Here is a 13,732-nt window from a genome sequence, read left to right as displayed (position 1 = left end):
GAACTCCCACTCAGATAGACATCCCTCTAGTCATCTAAGTGATACATGATCCGAATCGACTAGGCCGTGTCCGATCATCACGTGAGACGGACTAGTCATCATCGGTGAACATCTCATGTTGATCGCATCTTCTATACGACTCATGTTCGACCTTTCGGTCCTCCGTATTCCGAGGCCATGTCTGTACATGCTAGGCTCGTCAAGTCAACCTAAGTGTTTCGCATGTGTTCCGAGGCCATGTCTGTACATGCTAGGCTCGTCAACACCCGTTGTATTCGAACGTAAGAATCTATCACACCCGGTCATCACGTGGTGCTTCGAAACGACGAACCTTCGCAACGGTGCACAGTTAGGGGGAACACTTTTCTTGAAATTTTAGTGAGGGATCATCGTATTTAAGTTACCGTCGTTCTAAGCAAATAAGACGTAAAAACATGATAAACATCACATGCAATCAAATAGTGACATGATATGGCCATCATCACTTTGCTCCTTTTGATCTCCATCTTCGGGGCTCCATGATCATCATCGTCACCGGCATGACACCATGATCTCCATCATCATGATCTCCATCATCGTGTCTTCATGAAGTTGTCTCGCCAACTATTATTTCTACTACTACAGCTAACGGTTAGCAATAAAGTAAAGTAATTACATGACGTTTATGTTGACACGCAGGTCATAAATAAATTAAGACAACTCCTATGGCTCCTGCCGGTTATCATACTCATCGACATGCAAGTCGTGATTCCTATTACAAGAACATGATCATCTCATACATCACATATATCATTCATCACATCCTTTGGCCATATCACATCACAAAACACTTGCTGCAAAAACAAGTTAGACGTCCTCTAATTGTTGTTGCAAGTTTTTACGTGGCTGCTATAGGTTGCTAGCAAGAACGTTTCTTACCTACGCCAAAACCACAACGTGAATTGCCAATTTCTATTTACCCTTCATAAGGACCCTGTTCATCGAATCCGATCCGACTAAAGTGGGAGAGATAGACACCCGCCAGCCACCTTATGCAACTAGTGCATGTCAGTCGGTGGAACCGGTCTCATGTAAGCGTACGTGTAAGGTTGGTCCGGGCCGCTTCATCCCACAATGCCGCCGAATCAAGATAAGACTAGTAACGGCAAGTAAATTGACAAAATCGACGCCCACAACTACTTTGTGTTCTACTCGTGCATAGAAACTACGCATAGACCTAGCTCATGATGCCACTGTTGGGTAACGTAGCAGAAATTCAAAATTTTCTACGCAACACCAAGATCAATCTATGGAGTAATCTAGCAACGAGGGAAGGAGAGTTCATCTACATACCCTTGTAGATCGCTAAGCGGAAGCGTTCAAGTGAACGGGGTTGATGGAGTCGTACTCGTCGTGATCCAAATCACCGATGATCCTAGTGCCAAACGGACGGCACCTCCGTGTTCAACACACATGCAGCCCGGTGACATCTCCCATGCCTTGATCCAGCAAGGGGAGAAGGAGAGGTTGGGGAAAACTCTGTCCAGCAGCAGCACGACGGCGTGGTGGTGAAGGAGGAGCGTGGCAATCCTGCAGGGCTTCGCCAAGCATCGCGGGAGAGGAGGAGGACTTGGGAGAGGGGGAGGGCTGTGCCAGAACTTGGGTACGGCTGCCCTCTCTCTCCCTCACTATATATAGGGGGAAGGGAGGAGGGGGAGGCGCCCTAGGGTTCCCCAGGGGAGGGGCGGCGGCCACAGGGGAAACCCTAGATGGGTTTGGGCGCCCCCACCCCCTAGGAAACTTGCCCCCCAAGCCGGGAGGGGCGGCTGCCCTAGGGGTGGCGCCCCCACCTCTCCTGGTTACGTGAGATGGGGTGGGAGGGGCACTCAGCCCCTTAGTGGGCTGATGTGCCCTCTTCCCTTGGCCCATAAGGCCCCCCAACGCTTGTCGGGACCTCAAAAACCCCTTTCGGACACGCTGGTCATCACCTGGTACTCCCGGAACAATTCCGGACTCCAATACCCTTCGTCCAATATACCGATCTTCACCTCCGGACCATTCCGGAGCTCCTCTTCATGTCCGGGATCTCATCCGGGACTCCGAACAACCTTCGGTAACCACATACATCTATTCCCTATAACCCTAGCGTCACCGAACCTTAAGTGTGTAGACCCTACGGGTTTGGGAACCATGTAGACATGACCGAGACACCTCTCCGGCCAATAACCAACAGCGGGATCTAGATACCCATGTTGGCTCCCACATGTTCCACGATGATCTCATCGGATGAACCACGATGTCGAGGATTTAATCAATCCCGTATTCAATTCCCTTTGTCTAGCGGTATTGCACTTGCCCGAGATTCGATCGTCGGTATCCGATACCTTGTTCAATCTCATTACCGGCAAGTCTCTTTACTCGTTCCGTAACACATCATCCCGTGATCAACTCCTTGGTCACATTGCGCATATGATGATGTCCTACCGAGTGGGCCCAGAGATACCTCTCCGTCACACGGAGTGACAAATCCCAGTCTCGATTCGTGCCAACCCAACAGACACTTTCGGAGATACCCGTAGTGTACCTTTATAGCCACCCAGTTACGTTGTGACGTTTGGCACACCCAAAGCATTCCTACGGTATCTGGGAGTTGCACAATCTCATGTCTAAGGAAATGATACTTGACATTAGAAAAGCTTTAGCATATGAACTACACGATCTTTGTGCTAGGCTTAGGATTGGGTCTTGTCCATCACATGATTCTCCTAATGATGTGATCCCATTATCAACGACATCCAATGTCCATGGTCAGGAAACCGTAACCATCTATTGATCAACGAGCTAGTCAACTAGAGGCTTGCTAGGGACATGGTGTTGTCTATGTATCCACACATGTATCTGAGTTTCCTATCAATACAATTCTAGCATGGATAATAAATGATTATCATGAACAAGGAAATATAATAATAACTAATTTGTTATTGCCTCTAGAGCATATTTCCAACAGGACGGCCAAGGATGCGGCCGGGGCGAGTAGGGTGTGGCCCGGGCGCGACAACGGCGGACACCGGGCGCGGCTACGGCGAGCTTCGGCCATGGCGAGCAACGGTGCAGAGGGGCACGGATCGAGACCGGGAAAAGCAGGAATCGGACGAGAGGCTCCCCACAAGCGCGATGGTGAGGTCGGGGGGCTGGGGACAACTCGGAGGCGACGAATCGAAGCGGCGAAGATGACCTACGGCCATGGCGGCTAGCGGGGCTACGGGGACGAAGGGAGTAGGGGAGAGGTAGGGGAGAGGGGGGACATGCGGTGCTCATAGGGGAGGCTCATGATGGCCCGGTGGGGGGCTTAGTAGCTGCCGTGGGTGCCGGTGTTGAAGAAGACAGTGGCGAGCCGAGGAAGAAGACGACCCGGGGCGGAGGCGTAGGCGGTCCCCGGTGTCTTTGGGCTCGTCGATGAGGCGTAGTCGACGCCGGCGGAGAGGGGAGGCATGGTGGCGCAGCGTGGGGGTGGACGATGGCCGCGGTGACGACGAAGGATGGCGGCGGGCGCGCTCGGGCAGTGGGAGAAAAGGCGAGCGCGAGCAGGGAGAGAGGGGAGTGGATCTGGGAGGTGCCAAGTGGGAGAAGTGGCAAGGGGGAGGCCGAGGCGTCGCCCTTATCCCCTCGGGGCGGCGCCGATGAGGTGGGTTCGACGGGGATGCGCCCCTGTTCGGGCGCGGTCGGTGGAGCAGTGCGTGGGGAGAGAACACAACAAGGACGGGGGAGTGGGCCGACTCGCTGGGGTGGGCTAAGGCCTGGTGGGCAAAAAGGGGGGTGGCTTCTCTCTTTTCCTTTATCCTTTCTTTTGCTCTTTTCTTTTTTTTACAAAATAAATGTTATGCAATATTTGAGCTGCCAAAAGGAGTTCTGAAAAATTGTGGGACTTGGCCAAATAAATACATTATTATATTGGGCACCTGTCACAATAGTTTGGGAGGAGTTTGAATTGATTTTGGATTTTTCACAAATGGAAAAGCATTTAAAAAATGCTGATTTGGAACTGCTTTAATTCCCAGGGGAAATTAGCTATCTCAAATGATGTTGAATCACTCATGAAATTTAGTTAGTGAATATTTGCAACCCAGCGAACATTTTTGTTTTACTGTTTGGAGAAATAATTTATTTGACTTTATTTTAAAAGTTGAATTTGAATTGGTTTTGAATCTAAGTGAGATTAGCAACAGTAACAATGATGACTTGGCATCATTAGTAGGGGATTACTGTAGCTTGATTATCCGGGCGTTACAAATCTCCTCCACTACAAGAAATCTCGTCCCGAGATTTAAGAGGTGGAGTAAGGGGGAAGCTATACTGAAAGGATCAGCATCCGGTAGTTATCTCAAGGAAGGAGATTTTAGAAGCACCAGGACGTATCGAGAGTGCTATGCAGAGATTCAATAAGTTTTAACTAGGTAGGCATCCAACTGATGTCTAAAATAGGTGATGAAGGGGTGCAGAGCAAAGAAGAATAATGTTGCCTCTGATACCGAAATGAAACATGGTGAGGAAGTTAGCTCGTGTATTACATACGAAGCCGAGTGCCAAGAATATTTCGGAATCAAGGTTGTACAGTAGAGTTAGGTTTCGATCTGGGACCTGTGGGTTATGGGCCCACCATGTGGGTTAAAAGTAGGAAGGGCGGAGACGTCGGGCGTGATCATGTAAGCAAGGCAGGTCAGAGGATAGCCTGCCAATTATGTTGGCAACGTCGTTGGTACCAAGGGCGAGGGACGAAGAGAACCATTTTCCTGCTCGTAATACGAGGCGGACCAATAGGCAAAGTTCTCGTCCATCGGTGGTTACCGGAATGTCATCAACAATAGTAACAAGGTCTTACTGACAGAGTTGTACACCAAGATGTTTATTTAAGCAGAAGAATGTTAATGCTTAGATCATATAGATCACAAGAAGGTTAAACAAACCAATGGAAAGGAAAATTGAAATTATCAGATTAATCAGACCAATGGAACAGAAAATGTGTTTACACACAAGAATTGGGAGTATATCCTTCCCAAGGGGAAGCAGAGCAGGATATACATGATATGACAGCAAGTTCAAAAGCATTTTGATAAAGGGGCGAGGGAAGAATCATGATATTACCCATACAACGGTGTTTGGATAATAGATCAAGAAACATTCAGCAATGAGCTTCCAATGTTCTTGTTGATATTCGGAATACCTTTGTGATGCTTCGAGGTAGCAATAACATAGTCCAAGTAAGGGTTGGATCTGAAGATCACAAGAGACACGAAGGAACATTTCCAAGAATATCATGGAATGTAAGATATAACTAAAACATGATCAAGTCTGTATTGGCAGGACGTCAAGGATGGTGTCAATGACAACATGAATCATCAATGGGCAAGGATGGTATTTCTCCTCAAGAATTAGATTGATATCCTAAGAGAGCTCAGAATGTTGATGATGATCACGGCACATTTGTCGAGCGATTTCATGAAGATGTAATCGATCGGCGATGACATCAAATCAAAGGAATGATGAACCAAAAGGTTATTGGAACCATTGGTATGACACAAACTTGAAATCAAGCTTGTTGTTCAAGGCAAAATGATATGATGAGGAAGATCAACGTAAGCTTAGCTCATCATCGAAAAATGTGCTCCGGGAAGAAGAACCAGGTAGCACAGTTAAAATTTGGCATGATAATGATATAGCCGATCAGGCTAGGAATGACTTGAAGGATTACTAAACTCGTAAGCAATGAAAATTACTTAGTTATAGAACCGAAGTGCGGAATCGATTCACTTATCTGTGTTCTCGATTAACTAATGACTCAGAACCCGGGGAAAATTGGAATCGGTGAGAAGCAATACTAGAATAAGACTCACAGGAAGCAACACACATGTTAGATATTCTCAAGACACCAGAGGGTAATACTCGAAGGTAGAGTAGAATAGATGCTTGACATGTGAAATAATCTGCAGAGGACAAGTACTTTAACTTGCTCGAGAAATGGGATCAAAGAAGACCAATATGGCCAGAACCATGATTGCAAAAGAAGAAATCCCGGATATAAGAACTTATACCATGGGGACATTTAATTTTAAGAGAAGCTTCCATGATAAGATCTACATCGTTTCCATGGGCATGAACACAAAGTTCAAGGTCGACTCCAACTTCTCTAATGCACATCTTTTCATTCACTTCTCGCTTTCGATGAATTTGTAGTGTGGAAGATTTATCTGGTGAAGCACCAGAAGAGTATGACTCACATCTCTTTTGAGTTCACACGGATTAGGGAAGGTATAGGTTCAACCCATAGGGGTATCTTAGGAACATATACCACAAACACCATGAGTAAAAAACACAAGCTCGAAGGCAGAGCATGGTTGAGAAGGCAGAGGATACAATTTACCAAAGGCTTTATGTATCTGAGGAAAGGCTCCAAGAGGTTATTGAATATGAAGGACGTTGTCAGATAAAATCCAACAAAGGATCTGGTGGTCCACATGGATCTGATGTGAGTATCGGTACTCCACCAGAAGAAGAAAGAATACAAAGGCTTCGGATTATAGAAACATCTGAATAATTCGATGCTTTAAATGCAAGGAAATCATGATTTCAAATATAGAAGATCATAAGCAAATGCTCTGATCAAAAGATAAGTAAGTTGAATAGCCCTAGGGATACAATTGACGACAATTTGATTGGTCAAGAAACAACTCTTGGTCAAATGATGTCCAAGCCGGAAGGATGAATTCTATGATCCGACTGAGGATTGCTAGCATCCGCAACATATTGAATCAACATACTCAAATGATAAAGACAAAGGATGCCCATAAGATTACTATACTTATGGGATTTAACCATAATGCAAGCAAGCAAGAATTTCAAGAGCAATAAGCTGCTAAGGATTTTCAGAACATCGAATAGGATTTCGAAGATTTTTGTGAAACACTCAAACAACTGGGGATGAAGAATCTTCGGTAATTGAGAGGAATTATTTGTAGGGGAGTATTTATGTGGCAAAGAACTTCAAGGCAATTGCAGAAGGGTTTCTCGGGACAACGGAGAGTATTTTGGGGCATCTTTTAGAAACAAGAGAAACTAGAGACAAAGGTATGAACGGCAACTGTATGTACTTATCCATAAGGATATATCGGTGGCAGGGAATTGCAAAGGCGGTGGGCACAAGGGTCTGGGAAAACATCAAAGAGTATCTTCGGAAACTTCTGATGAAGCAGGCGATCATCTGGAATGAAGGGGCTCTCCGGTAGGAAGTGGTTACGAGAACCTAAAGTTAGAGTTAGTAAAATCTTTAACCCGAATACAAGAGACATCAGAATCCCAGATTATAGACGAGGAATAAAAGATCCTAATACCACCCAATGGTGACGTGGGCCCGTAAGTCACACAGCCAATGTTAGTAAAAGTTTTTAGTGACTAGACTCAACTTCGGCCAAGGAGTTGGAAAGGGGGCTACCTACAGGCAGTCGGCTCTCATACCAACTTGTGACACCCTCGATTCAATCGTACACTAATCATACACGCAAATGTGTACGATCAAGATCAAGGACTCACGGGAAGATATCACAACACAACCCTAGACACAAATTAAAATAATACAAGCTTTATATTACAAGGCAGGGGCCTCGAGGGCTCGAATACATAAGCTCGAAAACGCAAGAGTCAGCGGAAGCAACAATATCTGAGTACATATATGAGTTAGACAAGTTTGCCTTAAGAAGGCTAGCACAAAAGCAACATCGATCGAAAAGGCAAGGCCTCCAGCCTGGGAGCCTCCTAACTACTCCTGGTCATCGACGGCCTCCACGTAGTAGTAAGCATCAGCGGTGGGCATCTGGCTCCTGGGCTCCGACATCTGGTTGCATCAACCGGAAATGAGAAGAAAGGGGGAAAAGGGGGAGCAAAGCAACCGTGAGTACTCATCCAAAGTACTCGCAAGCAAGGATCTACACTACATATGCAACATTATCAAAGGAAGGTTGTATATGTGGACTGGGCTGCAGAAATGCCAGAAAAGAGAGAAGGCCTAGTCCTATCAAAGACTAGCATCTTCTGGAAACCACCATCTTGCAGCAACAGGAGGGAGTAGAGTAGCATAAAGTAAAGTAGTAGTAATGCTATCAACCTCGGCCAGAGATCCTTTCTCGACTCCCTGCGAGAAACCAATCCCAGAGCCATACTATCCAGTTATCATCACAATCCAATTCTCATCACCAGTCCAATTCTCATCACAAGTATCCAGTTCTAGTTGTATCGATCGGGATACAACTCCAAGTGTCTGTTACCGTAGGACAGGCTATCGATAGATGTTTTCTTCCCTGCAGGGGTGCACCAACTTACCAACCACGCTCGATTAACTCCGGCCGGACACACTTTCCTGGGTCATGCCCGGCCTCGGCCAAACAATACGTCGCAACCTGACCTAGGCTTAATAGAGAGGCCAGCACGCCGGACTAAACCTATGCCCCCAGGGGTCATGGGCCATCTCCCCGGGAACTCCTGCACATTGCGAACGCGGCCAGTGAGCAGACCTAGCTACCTCCTTCAAAAAGACAGGTGCTTACGCAGTCCAACCCGGCGCGCGCCGCTCAGTCGCTGACGTCTATTAAGCTTCGGCTGATGCATACGACGCAGAACGCCCATACTATGCCCACGTGATGGTTAGTGCTATCAGGCCAGAGGCCCCTCGGATCAAATATCCAAATCGTAGTGGATTAGGAACGCGCGGTAACAAGCAGAGACTCACGAAAGATGTGACGCCATTGCCCCGTCTCGAGGACTTGCGGCAAGGGCTAGGAATGCCCGGCCACGCCTCGCAATTATCTCGCGGGCACCTTCCAGGTCAACCCGACTCCACATCACTCGCAATTAAGCTCGCGCGGGTACCCCTCAGGGTCGACCCGTCTTTCCAAGTAACAGGGGTAAAGTCCAAGTATCCGTGTGTCCAAACATCAAGGGGAAAACCCGAGGAATCACCCCGGAGAATTCCACTTGATGTAATTATCAAGGTGAACGTAAGAGGAACCACCCCCGAGGTTCACACTTGAGGGGTTGCACGACAGAGTCGTATCGGAAGTGGTTAAGGAGGAAATCACCCTCGATGTCTACAGAGATCTCATCAGGAGTGATGTATAGGTTCCACCCTCGGCACTCGATGGTAACTGTGAAGAGTCGAGCAACAAAAGGGGAAAGTGATGTGCGGTGTCGGGGCCTGGTCTTCGATCCCGTTGATCGGGTCTTCGATGATGAAGCAGGGGCAACAAGGACAAGGTGGGGGTCACTGGTGGATCACTAACCAACCTATACTAAGCAGTTTAGGATAAGCAGGTAGGTAACAATGAGCATGTTACAAAAGCAAGCTATGCATCAGAATAGGAGCAAACAATAACAGTAGCAAAATCTAATGCAAGTATGAGAGAATGGAATGGGCGATATCGGGATGATCAAAGGGGGGGCTTGCCTGGTTGCTTTGGCAAGGAGGGGTCGTCGTCGACGTAGTCGATCACAGGGGCGGCATCGGTCTCGGGGTCTACCGGAGAGAAGAGGTGGAAGAAAAAGTAAATATAAAGCAAGTATAACATCACAAAGCATAACATGGCAATAAGCCGCGCCGGGTGTGACCTAACGTATGGCTACACGATATAGGTGGAGGGGGAATTCAACCGGGAATGTAATCCCAGTTCCGGACCTGTGTCAGACAGATGACCGGAGGGGGAATGTTCCATGTTCAGATAGTTAGAGGCATCTGACATGTAAACGGACCGCGTATTCAGATTCGTCTCGTTGTTCTGAGAAACTTTCATGTAGACAACATTTTCATCCGAGGTACAGATTATTTTCTATGATTTTCTGAATTTTAAACGATTTCCTGGATTTCTTTTAATTCGAAATTAAACAACAGATTGCTATGTGTACACATTGAAGTGTACATAGTAGTGGCGTTAGTGGCTGACCGGTGGGGTCTAGTTGACTGTCTAGTCAGCAGTCAACTAAGACTGTTGACTAGTCAAAGGGCCCAGGGGACCCGCACGTCATTGACTGGGTTATCCCAGTCAGCAGTTTGACTGGTCAATGGGACAAGTGGGACCCAGGTGTCATTGACACATATTTTAGCATTTTCTTTTTAAGTGGATATTAAGAGGAGGGGGTCCACCTGCCATAACTTAGATATTTTAAAACTTATTATCTTTCAACTACAAGTGGGTGGGGCACACGTCATTTGCACATTTCACTAATTAAACAAATAAATGAATCTAATGTATTCCTAGACTAATCTAACGCTAGTTAAATAAGCGGGCAGAAGCACATCTAGCTGTGCACGTTCTGCACACACGCACGACAATGGCAAGGCCATGGCCAACAGAAGCATAGAGCAGCAGCGGCAACACAACAGTAGGCAGTAGCAGCAGCAAGCAGCAACGCTACAAGGAGGAGGAGGGAGCAGCAGTAGCTTGTAAGTAGAGGCAAGGAGCAGAGAGCAGTAGCGGCAAGGAGCAGAGCAAACTTGCAAGCAGCAGTAGCTTGTCAACAGTAGCAGCGCATCACGCAGAAGCAGGGCAGCGTCGGCCGCGAGGCCATGCGCGCATGTGGGTGTGGGCAGGGGCGCGTCCGCGCGGCTGGCGCGGGGCTGGGCCACAGCGGGCGCACACGGGACGACCAAGGATGCGGCCGGGGCGAGTAGGGTGTGGCCCGGGCACGATAACGACGGACACCGGGCGCGGCTACGGCGAGCTTCGGCCATGGCGAGCAACGGTGCAGAGGGGCATGGATCGAGACCGGTAAAAGCAGGAATCGGACGAGAGGCTCCCCACGAGCTCGATGGTGAGGTCGGGGGGGGGGGGCGGGGATGGCTCGGAGGCGACGAATCGGAGCGGTGAAGATGACCTACGGCCATGGCGGCTAGCGGGGCTACGGGGACGAAGGGAGTAGAGGAGAGGGGGGACGTGCGGTGCTCACAGGGGAGGCTCACGATGGCCCGGTGGGGGCTTAGTAGTTGCCGTGGGCGCTGGTGTTGAAGAAGACGCTGGCGAGCCGAGGAAGAAGACGACCCGGGGCGGAGGCGTAGGCGGTCCCCGGCGTCTTTGGGCTCGTCGATGAGGCGTAGTCGACGCCGACGGAGAGGGGAGGCATGGTGGCGCAGCGTGGGGGCGGACGGTGGCCGCGGTGAAGACGAAGGACGGCGGCGGGCGTGCTCGGGCAGTGGGAGAAAAGGCGAGCGCGAGCAGGGAGAGAGGGGAGTGGATCTGGGAGGGGCCAAGTGGGAGAGGTGGCAAGGGGGAGGCCGAGGCGTCGCCCTTATCCCCTCGGGGCGGTGCCGACGAGGTGGGTTCGACGGGGACGCGCCCCTGTTCGGGCGCGGTCGGTGGAGTAGTGCGTGGGGAGAGAACACGACAAGGACGGGGGACTGGGCCGACTCGCTGGGGTGGGCTAAAGCCCGGTGGGCAAAAGGGGGGTGGCTTCTCTCTTTTCCTTTATCCTTTCTTTTGCTCTTTTCTTTTTTTACAAAAAAATGTTATGCAATATTTGAGCCGCCAAAAGGAGTTCTGAAAAATTGTGGGACTTGGCCAAATAAATACATTACAATATTGGGCACCTGTCACAACAGTTTGGGAGGAGTTTGAATTGATTTTGGATTTTTCACAAATGGAAAAGCATTTAAAAAATGCTGATTTGGAACTGCTTTAATTCCCAGGGGAAATTAGCTATCTCAAATGATGTTGAATCACTCATGAAATTTAGTTAGTGAATATTTGCAACCCAGCGAACATTTTTGTTTTACTGTTTGGAGAAATAATTTATTTGACTTTATTTTAGATGTTGAATTTGAATTGGTTTTGAATCTAAGTGAGATTAGCAACAGTAACAATGATGACTTGGCATCATTAGTAAGGGATTAATGTAGCTTGATTATCCGGGCGTTACATTACCCAGGCTGATAGGCCCAAAGTTCTTCAAGTCTTTAGCATTAGGAACTTTTGGGATAAGAGTGATAATAACAAAGTTTAAGACTCCTTTTTCCATTTGATTTGATATCAGAGTACAGATAGGGCTTATAACGCCACCCCCCCCCACACACACACACTGACCAAGCACTATCCCACTAGCATGGCATCGACATCTCTTCCTCTGTGGTAGCGGCCAACCCAATCATTGGCACATCAGGAGTGACACCAAGGAAGTCACATAAGGGCCATCTCCATGAGCAAGTCGGAGCGGAACACCGGTGGATGGTCATGCACTCGGCAACGGCGGCGGATGCACAAGACTGCGCAGGCGATGACGGAGGGGATGCGTGGTAGCTGTTGACCCAGCCTACATATGAAACTGATAGTTTTCTGAAATGGTGGCTACATTGACTCTTTGGGGTTGACTGGATGAGCAATCATTAGGTTTTATTATCACTCAAGTGTCCTTGGTCAGCAATGGCAGAACTTCATTGGGGGGGGGGGGGGCATGCCCCCCTGCTCTAGGAAAACTCTTAAGTGTGCCCCTAATATTATAGGCTTGAATATCAAAGATTTCTTAGAGTTCATGCATAACTTATCTTCTTTGCCCCCTCAATAATTTTCATCAAGCTCCTCCACTATTAGTCAGATCGACCTTTATTTTGTGGCAATGGCCTGCATGCCAGACATTACCATGCCAAATTGAATTACAAGCGAGGGACAACGATGGATTTAAGGTTCTAAACTCAGATGTGTCGAGAAAATAATTTTGTGGGACTTGGAGGGAGTAGAGGAGAGGGGGGACGTGCGGGGACGGCTTGAATATCAAGCGGGGACGGCTCGGAGGCGACGAATCGGAGCGGCGAAGATGACCTACGGCCATGGCGGCTAGCGGGGCTACGGGGACGAAGGGAGTAGAGGAGAGGGGGGACGTGCGGTGCTCACAGGGGAGGCTCACGATGGCCCGGTGGGGGCTTAGTAGCTGCCGTGGGCGCCGGTGTTGAAGAAGACGCTGGCGAGCCGAGGAAGAAGACGACCCGGGGCGGAGGCGTAGGCGGTCCCCGGCGTCTTTGGGCTCGTCGATGAGGCGTAGTCGACGCCGGCGGAGAGGGGAGGCATGGTGGCGCAGCGTGGGGGTGGACGGTGGCCGCGGTGACGACGAAGGACGGGGGCGGGCGCGCTCGGGCAGTGGGAGAAAAGGCGAGCGCGAGTAGGGAGAGAGGGGAGTGGATCTGGGAGGGGCCAAGTGGGATAGGTGGCAAGGGGGAGGCCGAGGCGTCGCCCTTATCCCCTCGGGGCGGCGCCGACGAGGTGGGTTCGACGGGGACGCGCCCCTGTTCGGGCGCGGTCGGTGGAGCAGTGCGTGGGGAGAGAACACGACAAGGACGGGGGAGTGGGCCGACTCGCTGGGGTGGGCTAAAGCCCGGTGGGCAAAAGGGGGGTGGCTTCTCTCTTTTCCTTTATCCTTTCTTTTGCTCTTTTCTTTTTTTACAAAAAAATGTTATGCAATATTTGAGCTGCCAAAAGGAGTTCTGAAAAATTGTGGGACTTGGCCAAATAAATACATTACAATATTGGGCACCTGTCACAACAGTTTGGGAGGAGTTTGAATTGATTTTGGATTTTTCACAAATGGAAAAGCATTTAAAAAATGCTGATTTGGAACTGCTTTAATTCCCAGGGGAAATTAGCTATCTCAAATGATGTTGAATCACTCATGAAATTTAGTTAGTGAATATTTGCAACCCAGCGAACATTTTTGTTTTACTGTTTGGAGA

At 48.9% G+C, this 13,732-nt stretch overlaps 1 long non-coding RNA gene across 1 annotated transcript; it reads right to left on the bottom strand.

Moving 5' to 3' along the window:
* Positions 1–7,586: 7,586 nt before the first annotated feature.
* LOC147986434 (uncharacterized) lies at positions 7,587–12,889 on the bottom strand. The gene is made up of 2 exons (XR_015617284.1): positions 10,966–12,889; positions 7,587–7,864 (listed from the first exon to the last, which is right to left on the bottom strand). It is a non-coding gene; the product is annotated as an uncharacterized LOC147986434 (long non-coding RNA).
* Between the last annotated feature and the right edge of the window lie 843 nt (positions 12,890–13,732).

The sequence above is a fragment of the Triticum urartu genome, chromosome 2A (genome assembly GCF_056163025.1).
Source record: "Triticum urartu cultivar PI428250 chromosome 2A, HENAU_Tu73, whole genome shotgun sequence".
NCBI lineage: Eukaryota > Viridiplantae > Streptophyta > Magnoliopsida > Poales > Poaceae > Triticum > Triticum urartu.
This window is presented reverse-complemented; position numbering and strand designations above follow the sequence as displayed.